Below are 20150 nucleotides of genomic sequence, written 5' to 3'. Positions count from 1 at the left end.
TCCTTTTTTCTTCCTGTGTTCTATGGAAAGAAGTTTTCTTCCCAACCTCAAAGGAATGAATGACACACCCTAATTGAGAACGAGATATATTGCAATCTTGAAGGACTGATGAACTCTTGGCTATCATCTTTTTGTTACCTCCCTCCCTTTATGAGTTACCCATAAAGAGCTTTTGTTTTTTAAACTGTTTAACACAGAAATGTTTATCATGCATAAAAGCATGTAGCACAATATATCTTCCCATGTAATCTCACCCAACTTACATAATTATCATTTGGCATGTGTAATAGATCCCATTTTTAGAATAAAGTGAAAAAGCCCATTGAAACATCTTGTCATCCATCGCAAACATATGCTATGTGCCTATGCTCAAGCTCTCCTCTTTCTTTGATATTTATCACATCACATGTGGAACGCACTTATGCACCACAGAAGCAAACAGCATGGAGCTTTAGAGGCTTTGGCAATCAGTTCTGATCTGCCTTTTAGTTAACCCTGAGGAGTCATTTGAGTGAATTCTCTCAAATCCATACAAGAAGTAAATACAGTTCACAGTACTGCTGTTCTTTAATCACACAATAACTATACTGACATGCTAAATGTATAGAAGTAGAAAACTACAGAATTGGTTTTGCTATGTGTGTTTTCAAATATTTAGAAGAAAAAAATATTTTACTCATAACAATAACTTAAACATAGTAGGTCAGACCCACTTGCTTTTCTTTTTCCCCCTCAAAATGCCATTACAAATAAAATATTAGTCTGTTCGATGCACCTTTGCCTATATATTTTTCCAACAGTTTGTAATATTTTTTATTATCCATAAATGAGTGAATTCATGTGGTATTTATATTTTGCTGACTGGCTTATTTCACTTAGCATAATGCTCCCCAGATCCATCCATGCAAAGAATCATCAAACAGACTGTCAAACTACAGTAGAAAGATAGGGAAAGGTTAACAGGGTAAGAGATCAACTGAAGGACTTTTATGCAAGCATATAAGCACAACCAACAAGCAAAACACTGGGGGTAGGGGGACGGGTGCAAGTGCCAGTGGTAGGGGAAGCCAGGAGAGGTCAGTGAAGGAGAGAAAGGACACATATGTACTCCTACAATAAAATAAAATAAAATTTAATAAATAAATAAAATAAAATACTAGGTGAAAAGATGCTTAACATCATTAGTCATTAGAAATAACTCAAATCACCAGCACTGAGATAGCAACAGACACATGCAATAGCTAGAATAAAAAAATGTCAGGTAAGTCTTGCTGAGAATTCAGAGAAAGTGGAACCACCATATATAGCTTGTGGGGATGCAAAATGGCATAGCCACTTTGAAAAATGGTCCGGGCCCTTCCTCAATTTGCCAAAAAGAGAGTTACCATATGATCCTTGTCAACCTCAAAGGATACCTCTAAATTGCACTCATGAGAATTACACTCATGAGAAATGAAAACGCAAGTCCACAAAACACTTGTAAACTAATGTTCATAACAGTATTCATAATACTCAAAAGATGGAAAAAACCAAATGTCCATCAATAAGTTTATTCTAAGTCAGTGATATTAAAGTAGCATATACTTTGAAAAATTCAATAATTTAAGACTTCATTAATATGACCAATTATTTTTGAAGTGGAAAATATTTTCTAGTTAGTTGCTTAATAAATCTAACTATAAATGTTTGTATACAATTAATAACTTCACGAGTGGTAATAAAAATATTCATTTATTTAAAGGACTTCTGAATATTATTGTGTCTTTGGTCATTCTATATTCATTTGTTCTTGGCTTTCCTATGTCTGGCTGATCCTTTGTTATACATATCTCATTATTTATCTTTTAAATTTATAGTATGTGTATTATTTTAGGTTGAAAGCTTAAGTAGAATAAGGACAACAATTTCCACTTATTTGATCTCTTAGATTGGGTAACACAATGCATTGAAAATAATGTATTTAATTTGTGGAAAAAAAATGAGTATTATAATGACATAATTTGTTAGTCTATACTGTTTGTGGTATTTAGCATGTTATTTAGCTGCATTTAAATAATAGTTTAAGGTAAAATGGTTTATGAAAATATTAATGAATTTTCAGTATCTCTAGAAGAGTCAAAAAATGGGTTTGAATGAAACATGACCAGAAAAAGCAGTTGGGGCAACACCCAGCCAGGTGACATGACCAAATGAAGCAGGGACTGTCCTGGGCCAGCTGGATGCTGGAATCTCTACCACAGCCCTTTCTGCAGAAGTGCATTCCTCTGTTTAGATAGATTCTATGCATGCACGTGGTAGGAATTTATTTGCAATATTTAAAAAGTAGTAGGAGCACATTATATGTACTTTACTTCTTTTATATAAATATATGCACATATTATTCATTTACATAGTTGCATAACATTACTTTTTTTTGAATGACTCTAATTAACAATCTAGAATTACAAAGTCATTCTCAGATTTCCTTGTAAAAATTTGGCTATATACAATGATGTATTATTGCCACGTATTTATAAAGGTATTTTTAAATTTTAAGTTTACTTTACTTTTATCTTTAACTTTTATCTTCAATTTAAACACATTTTACTTTCAATTTACCTTTAAATAAGTGCAAATAATATTAATTTTTCTACAAATGTATGTGATATTTCATAAGTAAACCAATCGTCACCTGCATAATTTTTATAGTTGTTTTTCTATTATTCACTTTTCAGATTTCTTTCTAATATTCTGGATAGCAATACTTGATTACATCTTTAATTACATTCTCAGTACATATTTGAACTCACATAAAGAAGCAATTCAAATTTGATTATGTTAAAAGTACAAATACATATCCCTAAATATTTGTATTTGGTATAAATCTTTAGGATAACGTCTTCCAATTGGAAAAATCTATCCTTTATATTATTCTTATGGATTCCAGCACTTTTTCATACTTTCAGGCAGTTAACCTATGTGAGACTATAAAGAACCTAAAATTCATTTTTGACACACCTAGTGATCTATAATCCATGAGCAATGATCCATGATTAAAGCTCAAGCTTTATTGGATTTTGTAATTCACAAGCCTCCTTCCTATAAGTTTGCTCTTGGAATGACAAGTTCAGAAATAAGGAAGATCTTGAGCATGTGGACTGGACAAAGATATTACGAGATTACAGGTAATAAAAAACAAACAAAAAAAATGGGAACTAGCTATGTTCTTATGTTCACGCTCAATCTCTTTAAGTCCTTGAGTGTTTAACAGAGTCCTAATTATTTGCACAGATAAACAAAAATATATCTTTAAAATTTTACAGATTCTTTTTAAAAGGGGAGAGAAATATAAGTTATTAAAAATAAATTTTATTATTCTATTTAAAATTATCTATGCTCATCAAAGATGTTAAATAGGAGGAAGAGAGCAGAACCTCATTTTACATTATCTGTTTACATATGGAAGAATTTTTAAACCTCTTTAAATTTATTGCATTTATTTAAATGATTGCAGAGAGATAGGAAGGGAGAGATTGTTGTTCCACCTATTTACGTATTCATTGGTTGCTTTTGTATGTGCTATGACCAGAGTTCAAACTTGGAAACTTGGTGTATGGGGAAGACTTTCTAATCTACTAACCTAGTAGGGCTTTCTGTCTTTTTTTTTTTTTTAAGATTAATTATTCCTTTTCAAATAGAGTACATTCATATTTGCATTTTCTACTTTACATTAAGGAATAATTATTGAATATTATGTTATGTTGTTGGGTGACAGACTCCAGACAGACAGAGATTCTATAACAACAAATAGAGAACTTGAGTATTTGGCTACACAGTGCAGGAGCTGAGACAGCATATCCCCAGAAAGGGCAGTGTCTCCCAAGTTCACCCAGGGCGCCCCATGGTGATGCTAGTTAGAGTGGAGTCTCTGCCAGGTATGAGGTGCTCTCTGAAGCTCTTATGGGGCTGTTTCTTGGCTCACAATCCTTCCTGACTGGCATGGAGACTCTGCAACACTGCCTTTTCCCTATGGCCAGTGTCTCACAGCAAACATCCCTGACCCACGTGAGTGCTCAGTGTGGGACACAGTAATGTTGAGGAATATATCTAAGGAAAGTCCTCCTGCAGATCCAAGCCTGGGTGTCTGACACCACTCCTGGGATGACACTGCAATGAGTGGGTATGCCACTGTATAGCAATTCTTCAATTATTTGCTATTTGGGCTATTTCCAAAATGTCCTATTATAGGTGGTAAAATGAGAAACAACTTGTGCTAGAGGCTTCATCTGTATTTTGAAAAGATCTCTAGTTTAAAATAGGAAGCATGTCCTTGACTCTTAATTGGGTATGGATAAACAACATTAATTCATCACTGGTTTGGGGACAAAAAATCCTGAGATTGAGACTTGACATGATCTATCTTCCTGTGTTCACATCTGGTGTCCTATTTTTAACTGACTGTAGTCAGGCACTCTGACTACCGAGGGGCAGGTGAGATGGGTGAAGCCATGGGCCCAAGTATTTTTTAGTTGGAACAGCTTTTCTAAGATAAATTATTTTCCTTTACCCAGTGTTTGCTGGTTATTACTCTAACTGCCTTATCTATCATCCCTTACGTCACATATGTCAAACACAAGGTCCGCGGGCCAAATCCAGCCCGCCAGGCCTTGCAATGTGGCCCGCACCGCGCTGTCATCACTGCACTCCGCTGTCAGTTTATGACATTGTCAGTTTATGACTGTTCAATAAACCATTCGGCCCGCGATTTAGGCTGGATTTTAGATTTTGGCCCCTTCTCTGATTGAGTTCGACACCCCTACCTTACTGATTGGATTAAACTTTGGGGTAAAATATTTTCTTACAAGGTCTTAAGAGAATACTTGATTTTATTAGGCTGGCTGAATCCTGGGAAATCTGTCCTGTACATTAGTTAAACTTGAATATTACTTATCTAGCCATCCTTTTGATAGTTTATGATGTGCATAAAGGTTCACATGTACCCATTCTGTTCTGATATTGCATCACCCGTATACATTTTCTAATATTGTTTTGAAGTACACTATTGTATTTTAAAATAAATTGCTCTCTTCTGCCTACAGTATTTAAAATAAATAAAGTTATTAAAGAGGATTGTAATTCATAACTATTTTTTCTTTACAATATTACTTAAAACATAGAAATTAGATACTCTTTAATTTACAATATCTATTTACTTTTAGTCTTTACTGGAATTTATGCCTAAAAAATGCCTCATATTTGAGCAACTCAGTTTGGGAAGACATCATCTATGTAATTGGTGTCCCATATAATCCTCATATCTTCATGGAATTTGAAATCTTCACAATTCAGATACAATTGCCTTATGTTTGTGAATACATATAGTATTACTGTTCATAAAAATCAAATGAGCTGTATTTAGATAACTGAAAGGTAATTTGAGATTATAATCAATCTGATTACATTTGTAACTAATTTTATATTTTTACTTTCTTTTATTTTCAGTTCTTAAAATAAACATACTTTTGATAAAATTATAAATTCATAATTATGAGTTCATATTCAATTTTAACTTTTGTTAGTTATATGCTATTGAGTAGAAATTGGAATCTATTGAATATTGAAGACTGTTGGCAACCATATTTATTTGTGGGATAATCTCATGCACTGGATACATAAGTATATCAGAGAAATAAAAAAAGAAAACAGGAAGAACTTGGAGTTGCATTGTTATTAAATCTGTGTAATGTCATTTAAATCATATCTAATGGTTTCTTAGGACTTGATGCCATCACCCTGACTCTATAAAGTTTAAGTATAAACAAATACAAGTTAAACAAAAACAAGTTAAAGTGAATCAATTCTTAGTTCTGATTACAGATTATACATTTCTCCTGACTTTGTATTTAGTCACAAGAGTTGAACATATGCTAAATAATTCTGGTGTCAAAAAAGTCAAAATTCATATTTTCCACTTGTTCAATTATTTCTGCAACTAAATTCAATCCATCTGTTCTTCAGGCTCAGAGATGAGCTACAGTTTTCATAAAAAACTCTAAATACATATCTAATTTATTGGATTCAATGTAGTTCTAAGAAAGACTTTTGTAATAATTATAAAATTACTATCTGTTAAAGGCTCTGTTTTTGGCTGTGTTTTATAGCATTTGGATTTTTAAAAATTTTAATTAAGAAATTTAAACACTTAGAGAATGAGGACATTGAGGCTTGGCAATAGGGAATCTCCAAAGAGAACATATAACATTAGTTTATTCTTCAGAGAATATTGTCTGTAAGTCCTATGAACACATGCTCTAAGTCAGCGTTTTTCACCCGCTGTTCCGCGGCACAGATGTTGCCTGGTGTGCCGTAGGTCCAGACAAGACAAGAATTTTATTATTTTTCACTATTTTGTTTACTTAATATTTCATAATAAAGTAATTATAAAATACTTTCTTTGGGTTTATTTGATTCCTATTCAAGAGAATTACTTTATATATAGTCAATATAGGCACAGAGTTAAATTTTTTAACATTTTCTAATGGTGGTGTGCCTCGTGATTTTTTTCATGAAACAAGTGTGCCTTTGCCCAAAAAAGGTTGAAAAACACTGCTCTAAGTTGCCTAGGACACATAAAAATAGATAATAGAACTTAAACTCACTGGTCTGTAAGAAAAGAAAAGTAAACAAGTGTGAATGATATATTTTATTATGGTAAACTTAAAAAGTCAATTCTATTGTATATTAAGGACTTCCAGAATGACATGTTCTATTTTTATTCTTTTTGAATGAAAGTAATTACTGAATTTTCTGTTCTGTGTGCAAAGAACTGCGAATACAGGTGAAGGAGTGGATAAGCAATGCCTGAACATGCCCTCATCCCATCTAAAAAAAATAATAACATGCTAATTGACAGTGACGCCCTCACAAAGAGGGCAGTGCCCACAGCCACAACATGGCAGTGCCCAGTCCCCTCAGCCCCGCCAGGACAGCAGGCATGCAGCACTATCGGGCCTGCCCTGTGCACCAGCTTTTGGAGACAGGATGTTGGTTACTTTTGAGCAAAGACCTAGGGGGAAAAAGTCAGAATGAGCTCTACAAAGGTGACTGGTAACAAATTAAAGTAAATATGGAACTGGCTTTCTTGACTCTGTTGGCCAATTCTATAATAGTCACAGCGCAAACACTTTATAACAAAGCTGAAAATAAGCACTCTGTGCATTCCTACTTACTAATGAGAAAGCTGAAGTTCCAAGAGAAACCTCAAGTGGACACAGTGAAATGTAAGACCAGAGTGTGAACCAAGGTGAGGAACGAAGCTACAAAGCAGGTCATAGGAATACAACCTGTGCTGTCTCTCAGGGAACACTCTTGGGAGCATTCAGTGGTGGATTTAATGCTCCGCTGACACCATTTTCTGATTCTTTTTAAAAATATATATTTTTATTGATTTTTTACAGAGAGGAAGGGAGAGGGATAGAGAGTTAGAAACATCGATGAGAGAGATACATCGATCAGCTGCAACTGCACCCCCCCCCCCACTAGGAATGTGCCTGCAACCAAGGTACATGCCCCTCACAGAAATTGAACCTGGGACCTTTCAGTCTGCAGGCTGACGTTCTATCCAGTGTGCCAAACCAGTTTTGGCTGATTCTTAATAAATGTGTCTTGGACCTGGGGTTGGTGAGTGAAGGGAACAATGGAGCATGCACGTGAGCAGAAGGAGTGCACATAATGTGATTACCTGCCCTTCCCTTCACAAACAGCCTTTGGGAGGCCCCACATCCCAGATTTCCCATGGACCCATGGGAGTGAATGTTCTGTGAGACTCAAATGTGTACAAGGTAAGCATGCTCTGTCTGAGACTAAGTAGATTGGTTGCTGGCTACCCTGAGAGGCTACATCACTTTGTTTGAACCAGCTGCCTTTTGGGGAGCCTGGAAACAGCTTTAGCATGTGGGTAAGCAAGGGGATAGCAAATGGTTGGGAGTGACAGAGCACTAAGGATTGTCCCTAAGAAACTGGGAACATTGAAAGTCCTAAACTAATGACTTGTAGCCAACGAGCCTCCTCAAATAGCAGCACGTTATTCTAGTAGAGATTCTGGGAAACACTCCTCCTTATAGACAATATAATCAAGTGCAGTCTGAAACCTGGGATCAGACTGCTGTGTACCTCAACTGAGAGGTTATTGTGGGGTTATATGGGGACCACACACTGACACACACCACCTCTGCCACCTCCATGTCTTGCCTGAAATGTCTTATGGAGAAAGTTATAGAAAACTTAGGGGTTAGATAGATGTAAAATATATAAGTTGTATTCCTGGACCTGATGATATTTTAAACATGTATTATTCCTTTATAACTTATTGGGGCGGGAGAAACTCACAAAATTTTCTACTTAAAATTCACAAAATTAAGGAAGTCTAAAAGATCTTTTAACTTCTTTATCCACATTTGTTTAAATTGGTTTTGAGGGCATATATGATCCTCATTGTAAATGTCTGGGCATAAGCAGAATTTCCAAGGAGAATTTCAGACTTGCAAGGTGGTGGACATGGTGACACCAAAGTCTAAATCTCCAACATTAAAGGGAGACCCAGGTAATATCTGGGTTATATATGAAACAAGCAGGGCATTCATTAAAGTAGATATATATTAAAAGAGGAATTAGGAAACAGAAGGTCTAGGACAGAAGGAAATAAGAGAGGTGGAGGGAATTTGCTGGGCTGGTTGCAAGGAGGGGCTGTGGACACACTTTCTTGAAGGTGTACCTGCTTTCACTCTCAGAAACCCTTTGTGACTCCACCATGCTCTGTGATGCAGGTCTGGCTTTAAAGTCAGGAGTCTGGGCTCTCAGAGCTCAGTTGCTTCGAGCAGCATTGCGATTTGGAAAATGGATCTCAGTCTATTTCTGAATAGCCTACTAGACTTTTATCCGAGCTTTTGCACAGAATGCTTATATAGTGACTTCAACATAATTACTATCTTTGTGTTGTGCTTGCTCCTCCTCTTATTCCTATCCTTCATGGGAATTCCATCGATCCCAACCTTCTGGAAAAGTGAACGTACACAGAAGGTAAGGAACCCTGAGTTAGTGAGCCCCAACAGTGTTCTTTCTTCTTTCCGTTTTGATTCCCACATTTCTAAATGAGTTTGATTTAAGTCAGAGAGACACCAAAGTTGGGACCTCTGAGGAGAGAACAGAACATCACTCTTATAGGGGAAGAAACCAGGTAGGTCTAGGGGTTCAGGAAAGACTCAGGGTTCCGTATGAAGCTCACAACCATTTGGGTGTGGTGGCAAGTTTCTGGCTCCAAATATAGTGATTCTCTAGTTCTGCATCCAGTTATTTAGAGTCTTGGGGATCTTTGTAGGACATCGGAGTTAACCAGCACTTCGTCCTAAGCCATGCTGTCCTGTCAGGCATCACTTGTCCACGCCTTTGTGTTGGGCTGATGAGTGCTGAGCCTCTGAGAGCCTCTGAGCACCATGTCAGGTTACTGGGTCCTTTCTGAGGGGACAGAGAAGCAACTGTAGGCCTCTGATTGTATGCCTTCTTTGAGCAGAGGACCTCTGTGAATACCAAGTATGAGCCTCTAAGACAGAATTGTTCTATACGTTTTTTAAAGAAAAAAAAATTAAAGTATGTTAAAGCTTTAAAAAAATGGTAAAATGAACACAAAGTCCCATTAGATAAAATGCCTTTTGCTCAGAGAGCCATTATTCTTAGAGAGCAAATGCTATTTCCTAGAGAGAGGGGGATATGAATGAAATAAAAATCCTTTTTATTCTCGGCAGGAGGGCAGAGTCAAGAGGAGACGGAAAGGTGGGACACGGGGAGGTAAGGTTCTGCCTATTCCACCTGAGCTCCCCTAGGGTGACCCTTCCTCTCTCCTTTCCATGAGGTTCCAGGTCCACGATCTCTATGTCAGTTGGTAAATACAGTCGCTCTCATAAAACAGAGCTCTTAGGGAGAGGCTCATGGAAATACAGAACCTGAGACACTTCTCAGATTGCCTGCTCTGCTGTCCCTGAGTAAGAAGCAATGAAGGACCCGGGCCATGGGTATTTCACAGTAGATGTTGAGAGTCAGAAGTTCTGTCTCCTAACTTTGAGAAAGTAGTTTGGCTTCAGGATGATCAGAATCTTCTTTGTTGTGATCATTGGCCTTTCTACTTCACAGAGTGGTTTTGAGCATCAAATGAGATAATGTGCATGAAAGTACTTTATTAAATAAGAAACGCACACTGGAACCTTAGTAATATATCATTGCCCATTTGACTTCATTGACTCATTCTTGGGGCTTTCAGAGTCTAATATCCCAATGTTCTCCCATAAAAGGACCCCAGTATATTAAAGTCTACCTTCATTTCATGTAACTCACTCTCTTGGTTTCCCAGGTTTGAGATATTTCTACAACAAAGTGGAGGAGGAAAAGGAGCTGATTGCTTTCCTGAAAAGGTGACTCTTCTTTTATACTTTTTCTGAATCTCACTTTAGCCTGTTCTGTGCTATTCTAGGTTAGAGCCTTCCCTAGTCATGAGAGGGGTTGGCATAGGAAAGTCAATCTGAGTGAATGCCTTGGGATGAATGCATTGTGAAGTCATGGATGTGGACCAAAGTGTAGGGCAGTAGGCTTCAGGTGGCCCCACCCACAGTAGGCCAGTAGGTCCTCCTTTCCTTGCTGTGGCCTTGGCTGCATCATTTTACCTCCTGTTTCCTGCAGCCCCCTGGGACGGAATCATGATTCCAATCACTTTCGTCAACTTTTATGTCCAGACCCCTCCTGTGACATATGTAACAATGCAACAGCTGAAATCAATCGACTTTTCTCAAAGGCTCTGAAAAGATCTACTCCATCAGTGTCCCCTGTGGTTTCCACAGCTCCCATGACAGCTCTGGAAAGGTTTACTCCATCAGAGTCCCATGTGGATTCCACAGCTCCCATGACATCACTGGAAAGGTCTACTCCATCAGTGTCCCCTGTGGTTTCCACAGCTTCCATGACAGAGTCTTCATTCCACCAGTCCTCTGCTCTCCCAGGAGTCCCTCTGACTCAACCTTCCCCAACACCAGCCTCAGTTCTGCCCTTAAACTCAATGAGCACCTTGGATAATTCCCTTTCACCCTCACCAATGTCTCAAACTCTGCCTAAAGAGCCTTCTTCTCACTCAGAATCTGAATTTCCAGTACAGAAGTCCCCACCTCAAACCAAAGACTTGTTCTCTTCAAACTTGACACAATATGATTTCCATCAAAAGTTGCCTAACATCTATTCTACAAAAATCTCTTCTGTGGAAGATTCTGCAGCAAAACTTACAGATCGAACACAACTCTCCTTTCTCAGCCCTTATGGGCATGACTCAGTAGTGCAGGACCCATATCCTAAGACGACCTGGGAGGACAATTTAAAGCAAGAAGTTATCCAGCTTTTCTGGGGGCTTCCATCTCTGCACAGCGAGTCCTTGCTCTCTGCTGTGCATGCCTCTGGTTACTATTCAATCTTCAATAGCATCTCAAATGCCTTTATAGGTCAAGGATCCTCAGGACTTCCTTATTTCCTACCTCCATCCTTGCCTAAGGTCCAACCTCAACTTCTGCCTCAAACTCTGCCTCTATGCCATTACTCACCTCTCACACAACTCCAACCCCAGGTCCACCTTCAATCCCCACTCCCAATCCTGCCAGCTGGTCTCATAGACCAGGCTATGGTCTGTGGAGTGTATTGCCATACACCCCTGAATGAATCAGAAACTCTCACCTCATCTGATACTGAAGAAATGGAATGGAATGTGTTAAAGAAGAAACAGGAAGGTTTGTGTAGTTTACCCTCTCTGGATCAAAGTTCTTGGGAAGCCTGCTGTCCTTCAGCTCCCAGCTCCCCTTACTATGGCCTGTCCAAGGCACATCTTTCAATCTCCATCAAACATTTTGAGTATCCTCTCAGCGTTGAGTTTAGAAAGAAATTTGAACATCACATTAAAAAAAGGCTCATCCAACACCGGTGGGGCCTGCCCCGCAGGATCCATGAGTCTCTGTCACTCATGAAGCCTAGGTGTGAATACTCAAAGATATCTAAGCCAAAATGCTGCTATGGCAACTCAGGGATCCCTATGTATAAGGCCAACGGTAGCAAAATTCTAAATGGAGTCACCCCATCAGCAGACTTCTATAAGCAGGGCTCAGAAATGTCTCAGCTGTCCGATAATGAGACAGACAGCTTAGCTAGTTATCCAAAAGGCTTGATGAGTGACTCAGACAGTACTTCAGATAAGGATGTGGGAAATGACTGTGATATGAGGAGTGTGGCAAGGCAGAGTATAAGTCAGAGACAGCTGGACAATATTCAGAAAGTACATGTGAACAAAAATTTTGAGGAAATCATGGAGAGTTATCTACCTGGTACTGTACATATTTCTCAGCCCTCTATCCAGCATACACTTACTGAGGTATCCAACAGGGAAATTAAACAGAGAAGTCTGCCACTGTCAGTGGGTGGGGACTACTGTCTGCACAAGTGCCAGGAGCCTTCCTTCCTTCCAGAGATGCTGGAAGACCAGGATACCAACTTGCCTACGAAGACATTTGGAGGCCTCCCTGCTAAAGCCCTTGAATCCACAGAGGACTTCAAATCAAAAGGCACTACCTCTCATTCCTTGATCAATCCTCACTCTTCCTCCACAACCAAAGTGATTTCTGAGGTGAGCACTGAATGTGGAACCTTCACACTTCTGAAAGGAAGTTCTGAATCCCTTCACGGTGACCAAGTGAAAACGGAAAATGTAGCCCAGATCTTGAATCTTCTGCTCTCCACCATCTCACTTATGAATAAAGAGGGAGAGGTGATTCAGCACAGACTTTCTGAGGATTTTCAGACAATTTTGGGAGGCCAACCACCTCCTTTACCTGTCACAAACACCATCCGTGGCAAAACAAATCAGAATCCTTCTCTGACAGGCAACATTCAACCTTCAAAGCTGCCTGCAAGACAAGCAAATAGAGAATCTGCACCAAAGAATAAGAGTGTGAATTTTACTGACAGAACTGAAATGCCAGAGGCCACAAATAGGGATGAAGCAGAACCTGCTTCCATGCCCACCGTGCCCAGGGAGATAGCCAGGGCTGAGGAGCTCTATGCTCTTCCGTCTGTGACTACCAGCCAGCCAGGGACCTCCCAAAAGAAAAACAGAGACACCACTGTGACTACTGAAAACCCACCATCTAAACTATCAGATCCAGCTCCTAACATATCAGAACTTAGAAAGCAACTAATTGGTGAGTTGAACTTGAAGTTGGAGAGCAGGAAGCAGAGCCAGGCCCAAGGCCAACCCAAGGACATGTCCAGTGACTCAGGCAGCTTGACTGACAAAGCTTCCCTGACTCCTACCAAGTGTGTCCCCTGTGTGAGTAGGGAAGCTCACCAGGTGCTCCATGTCCATTCGGAGGACAGCACAGTCAGGAGAGAGAAGCAGCAGGAATCTTGGCTTCCAAGGCATGCATTAAAGTCCTGCCAGGATGAGAATTTCCCACCAGGGGTAAAGAATGATATCCTGTGCCCTCCCCCAAAGCCTACAGGCTCCAAATATAAAGAGCTTGGTGGAGGAGATGCTAGAGTGATAATTTCCCAACCTAAAGGGAAGAGATTTCTGCCTCAGGGCACAGATGTAAAGGACATGCATGGAAGCAAGTCCTTCCACAACTTGCCACAGAAGGGACAGGATCCTCCAGATAGCCTTTTTCTAAATAAAATGAAGAGCCTTTTTCAAAGGCATAGTCCTTCAATCACAGGGACAATGCAAGAAACCACCCAGGAAATGGGAAGACACATATCATCTACACAGAGCAGAGGCCCAGTTAAGACCATGCAAATCCACAATGTCAGGTCCAACATTGCGAAGTGCCCAGAGGAGAAACAGGGGCATAGGCAGGCAGGAGTTACTGCCCTCCCTCAAGAGCCCCTTCCCTCTGCAGTGCAGTCGGGGAAACCTGTGCAGAAGGGAGCAGTGCAGGCCAAGGTAAAGTCCGTGCAGGGCTGTGATTTAAACTGTAGGGCTCCCTTCTACAACGCGACAAATATGAAGTCTGGCCTCCAAGCAGCTATCTCTGATGACCAGATCTCCACAAGTATTAGACATAGCAGGAAGGATGAAAAATCCTGCTCAAGAGCAGTGACATTAAAGGACCAGCAAGTATGCCAGAAGCACCCCCAATCTGTGTCCCTCAAGGGGACTGTGCCCCATCAAAGCCCCATCTGCAGGCCTCAAGCTGCCAAGGGGCCTCCTGCTGTTCCCACCACTGCTGGAGGCACTGCTGTCAGACATCAGCCTCCAAGATTTAGGCACACAATGCTTCTCTATAATTTCCAGGGGGAAACATTTCCTGCCCCCAAATAATTCCTTCCCCCTTGGAGGGAATTATTGACTTGCCTAATAAATGTTTCTATAATAATAATGATGTCTTCTCTGTGTCCTGAGTTGGGGGCATGGGTTTAGAGTTTCTCAGGGCTTGTGCTTAGGGAAAGAAAAAGTTCAGCTTCTACTGATGGCTTCCTTTGGCTTCCAAAAGCGCACATTCCCTGGAGCTCTTGCTGAGAAACAAATATCATCTGTCCTCCCCCAAATCCCACTTCCTGGCTGATGAGGTTTGAGGAGATGGGCTCTGTCTCCCACCATAGCTTAACCCTAATGAACATGGAGAGCAGCCCACACCTTCCCCTTCAGGGAATGCTTTATGTCCTTTAAGGCAGTAGGGAACACAGGCCTTCCACATCTGAAGAAGATCAAGGATGGGTATATTTTTCAGAAAGTGTCAGTGAAGAAGAGACAGTGGGTTAAGCATTATTTAGAAGTCTGTGATCAGAGGATCCTACAGGTGGGTGAACCCTGAATGGGAGTGTTTGGGGGATATTGCTGCAGTTGTTCTTGGGCTGGTTTGCATACTGCATAGACATTATTTAAAAATCATGTGGGTTACATTAATGTTTTAGGGAAGCACACTTTAACATTTACACTGAAATAATGTCACCTTGGGGAAGTGGTTCCTATCTCTGAGCTCTGGGTATTTCTTCAGGCTGAGGGATATTTTTTCGCCTAATGAAAATCATTACTCAGCTTATCAGTGATAAAAATGTTAATCAGGCCGCTACCTACCTCCCAGGCCAAATAAAACTGAAAGTAAGGAAAAGATGACTTAGAGTGAGTGAGAATGAACAAATTAAGAGGGGAAAGAATAATCTTGCTAGTGAAACAAAGGTTTATGCCTCATCAGCCCTCTCTTGCTCCCATCTTTTCCTCTAAGTGACCTAAGCTCCACCTGCTGAGGCTGGTCAGAGCACCGCAGGGCACACTGAAGTCTTGTACTAAAAGCCATGGGGCTTTTCCCTGAGCACCACAGCAGTACTTGCAGGGTTGGCATCAGGCATGGCATCTTGTGTTTGGGAAAGGTGATCTTGGTGCCTTCCTTCCGTCCATGCTGGATGGAAATATAGAGGGTCTTGCCTATTAGGATAGACATGTCACCTTTGATATGGTTTTGGTGAAGCTATAATGATCTCCCCAGAACACCTATAGCTCATGAACCAGAGGAGAGTTCTAGACTATGCACAGGTGTTACAGTTATTTGAGGACTATCAAGGACCTCCATGGAATGCTTTTTTGGGGGGAGGGGTGCAAATGCACACACATGTCCACCCTTACTATAGTTGTTTGGAGGGAAAGCAAATCCACTCGCACAGACTGAAACAGGAAAATGGAATGAGCGTCCTCATGAGCACTTCAGGGGCTCTTCAACCAAGCCTTGTGAATCCTGAGTGTCAGGAGTAAAAAGCAAAACAACAACCAACAGCCAATGTCCACCAAAGCCCTCTCTCACTACCACACTGGAGACTTTTTGTTCAGAGTGAAGTCATTGGCCTTATAATATCAAAGGCTAGGTATCACAGAAACATGCAGATTTTTATGAAAGTCCTATTAGGAACAGAGAGGTGGAATGGAGCCAAAGGCAGGGAACGTGAAGAGGTGAGGAGGCAGTAGAGGGGTGGAACATCCATATGACAAACAGTCAATACTCCAGCCTTACAGTTCCTTTGTCATCTCATCTAGGCTCCTTTACATCCACCCCAGTGCTTCAGTTCTGACACTGAGCTTATTACAGGAACATCTCTACCATCAGGAATAATACTGTCTGGCCTTTGACCCTTTAGCCTCACCTCCTATCCTTAAACATAGATTTCCATTGTAAATTTTTCAAATCCAGGCTCTTCACTTTTTCCACTCACTCCCTATCAATCCATGAAGCTCTTGGCTTCTTTTTCCTTACTAAGGTAGACTAGATGGTCTATCTAGTGACTAACATTAAAAGGCTCCACTACAATTGGCCCCTTCTTGTTCCCTTTATTCCTTTATTTCAACTCTGTGTTTTTCTCAGAAATGTTTCCCTGTAAGTAACTGATCACTACTAGATTAAATCTCACAATTGATTCTAATTGTACCCCAGAACTTCCTGAAAGTCATTCATTCATTCCACAAATAATGATCTTATGCTTACTAACATGTGAAGAAAATAAACGGTGCTTAGTTCCCTGTTTCCATAGCTCTACAAATCCTCCCAAATCTATTTCAAATCTCAATTTCCTCAAACTGAGGTCATCCCCACTTACTCAACAGATATGCAAGAAGCCATGAGAAGAGAACTTTTTAACAAAACACTTAAAAAGAAAATACACTTTCATATTTTCCTCTTTCTCTTTTCATATTTTCTATGGAAAGAGGTTTCCTTCCCACCTCAAAGGAATGACACTCTCTGAAATCACCTTATTGTGAGAGAGCTAAATTCCCATCTTTATGGACTGATGCCCCCTTGTCATGTGTAATTTTCTCCCCTCCCTCTCTTTATGAGGTAGCCAACATCTGTTAATTTTTTTAAAGCTTGTTAACACAGAAATGCTAACACATGAATAAGAGCAGGAAGAAAAATATATCTTCCCATGTAATTTCACCCAACTTTCACAATTATTTGGTATATTTAATACATCCGATTTTGACAATAAAGTGGAAAAGCCCATTGAAACATCTTGTCATCCATCTCTCAGACATATGCTATGTTCCCATGCCCAAGCTCCCCTTTTTCTTCTATATTCATCATATATGGAACACACTTATGCACCACAGATGTAAACAGCATGGAGCTTTAGAGGCTTTGGCAATCAGTTCTGATCTGCCTTTTAGTCAGCGCTGAGGAGTCATTTGAGTGAATTCTTCTCTCAACTCCATACAAGAAGTAATCTTACAGAGTAAATACAGTGCACAGCATTGCTGTTCCTTAACCACACAATAACTATACTGACATGCTAAATGAATAGAAGTAAAAAACTACAGAGTTGGCATTGCTATATGTGTCCTCAATATTTAGAAGAAAAAAATTCCTGTCACCCATAATAATGACTTAAACACAGTAGATCAGACTCACTTGCTTATCTTTTTCTTTCCAAAATGCAATTGAAAGGAAAATATTAGGTGGAAAGTTGCTCAAAATCATGTATTAGAAATAACTGAAATAAAATCCACTATAAGATAGCAAATAGACATACAATGGCTTAAATTAAAAAACAAACAAAAAAACCCACAAAACTTAGATAAGTCCTAGCCATTTTGGCTCAGTGGATAGAGTCTCGTCCTGCAGATTGAGTGGTCCCATGTTTGATTCTGTCCAAGTGCACATGTGCAGGGTGCAAGCTTGATCCCCAGTATAGGGCCTGTAGGAGGCAGCTTATCAGTGATTCTCTCTCATCATTGATGTTTCTATTTTTCCTTCTCCCTTCCTCTCTGAAGTCAATAAAAATACATTAAAACAAAAATATTCAGATAAGTCTTGCTGAGATTTCAGAGAAGGCAGATCCTTCATAGATAGTTTATAGGGATGAAAAATGGCACAGTCACTTTGAAAAATGGTCTGGTCCTTCCTTAAAATGTCAAACATGGAGCTACCATATGACCCAGTAATTCCACCTCTAAGAATACACTCATGAGTAATGAAAACACATGTCCACACCAAACTTATAAAGAAATGTTCATAGCTATAGTATCCAACATTTATAATACCCAAAGGTAGAAACAACCCACATGACCATCAACAAGTTTATTCTAAGTCAGTGATATTAAAGTACCATAAACTTGAAAAATTATCTAACTTAAGACATCCTAAACATGACCAATTATGTTGAAGCTGCAATTATTTTCTAGTTAGTTGCTTAATAAATCTAACTATAGATGTTTGTGTACAATAATGAATTAACTTCACATGAGTAGTAATAAAAATATATGCTTATTTCTTTTTAGGAACTTCTGAATATTGTTGTGTCTTTGGTCATTCTATATTCATTTGTTCTTGGCTTTCCTATGTCTGGATGATCCTTTCCTATACATATCTCAATATTTGTCTTTTAAATTTATAGTATGCCTATTATTTTGTGTAAGTAGAAAGTGTAAGTAGAATGAGTACAACAATTTCCACTTACCTGATCTCTCTTGATTGGGTAACACAATGCATTGAAAATAGTGTATTTAATTTGTGGGTGGCGGGGGGGGATGAGTATTATAATGACATAATTTATTAGTCTGTACTGTTTCTGGTACTTAGTTGCAGTTAAGTAATAGTTTAAGGTAAAATGGTTTATGAAAATGTTAATGAAATTGCAGTATCTCTAGAAAAGTCAAAAAATGGGTTTGATGAAACATGACCAGAGAAAGCAGTTGGGGCAACACCCAGTCACGTGACATGACCAAATGAAGCAGCCACTGTCCCAGGCCAGCTGGATGCAGGAATTACTACCCCAGCCCTTCCTACAGAAGTGAATTCCTCCGTTTTAGATATATTCTATGTATGCATGTGGTATGTGTTTATGTGCAATATTTTAAAAGTAGTAGGAGCACAATTATATAACTTATTTATATCAGTATATACATGTGTTATTCTTTTATATTGTTGCATAACATTACCTTTTTCTTTCTTTGCTCCAATTAGCAATCTAGAAATACAAAATCATTCTCAGATCTCCTTGTAAAAATTTGGGTATACAACTGTGTGTTATTGCCTGGTATTTATAAAGGTATTTTTAAATTTAAATTTTTACTTTTCTTTTAACTTTAATTTAAAAAAATTACTGTTAGTTTTTAATTTGCATTTAAAAATATAAATGACATTATTTTTCTATAAATTTATGTGGTGTTTCTTCAGTAAATCTTCCATTGTATAAGTTTATATAGTTGTCTAGCATTTATTATTCATATTTATTTTAATATTCTGACTAACAGTACTTTATTACATCATGACTAATTGTTTGAATTTTACATTAATAAAGAAATAATACAAATTTGAATATGTCAAAAGTACAACTACATATCCCTTATTATTTGTATTTGGTATAAATCTTTAGGATAACTTCTTAACATTGGAAAAATCTATTCTTTATATTATTCTTATAGGTCCCAGCTCTTTTTTATACTTTCAGGCAGTTAACTTATGTAAGGCTATGTAGAACCTAGAAATCATTTTTTATTTAATTATTTTTATTGATTTCAGAGAGAGAGAGAGAAAGAGAGAGAGAGAGAGAGAGAGAGAGAGAGAGAGAGAGAGAGAGAGAGAGAGATTGAAAATCATTGACCGGTTGCCTCCTGCACATCCCACACTGGGGATTGAGTCTAAACCTGAGCATGTACCCTGGCCAGGAGTTGAACAGTGACCTGGTTCATAGGTCTATGCTCAACCATTGCACCAGTCTAGTTAGGCTAGAAATTATTCTTGACAGACCTAGAGATCCATTATCCATGTTCAATGATGCATGATTAAAGCTCAAAGTTATGGGATTTTGCCATTTACAAACCTCCTATACATTCTGCTCCTGGGATGGTCAGAAATAAAGAAGATTTTGAGCATTTGGATCTGTCAAAGATATCATTAAGAAGCTGCAGGTAATAAAAAAAAGGGGGGGGGCTAGCTATGTTCTTAGTTATACCTTCAATCTCTGACTTAAGTCCATCAGTGTTTAATAGAGACCTAATTATTAGCATGGATCAACAAGAATACATCTTTAAAATTTTACAGAATCTTTTTTAAAAGGAGACAAGCCCTAGCCTGTTTGGCTCAGTGGATAGAGTATCTACCTGCAGACTC

Source organism: Pipistrellus hanaki (assembly GCF_964339955.1).
Source record: "Pipistrellus hanaki genome assembly, chromosome: 11".
Lineage (NCBI taxonomy): Eukaryota > Metazoa > Chordata > Mammalia > Chiroptera > Vespertilionidae > Pipistrellus > Pipistrellus hanaki.
The sequence above is the reverse complement of the archived record's forward strand: the minus strand, read 5'-3'. Positions refer to the sequence as shown.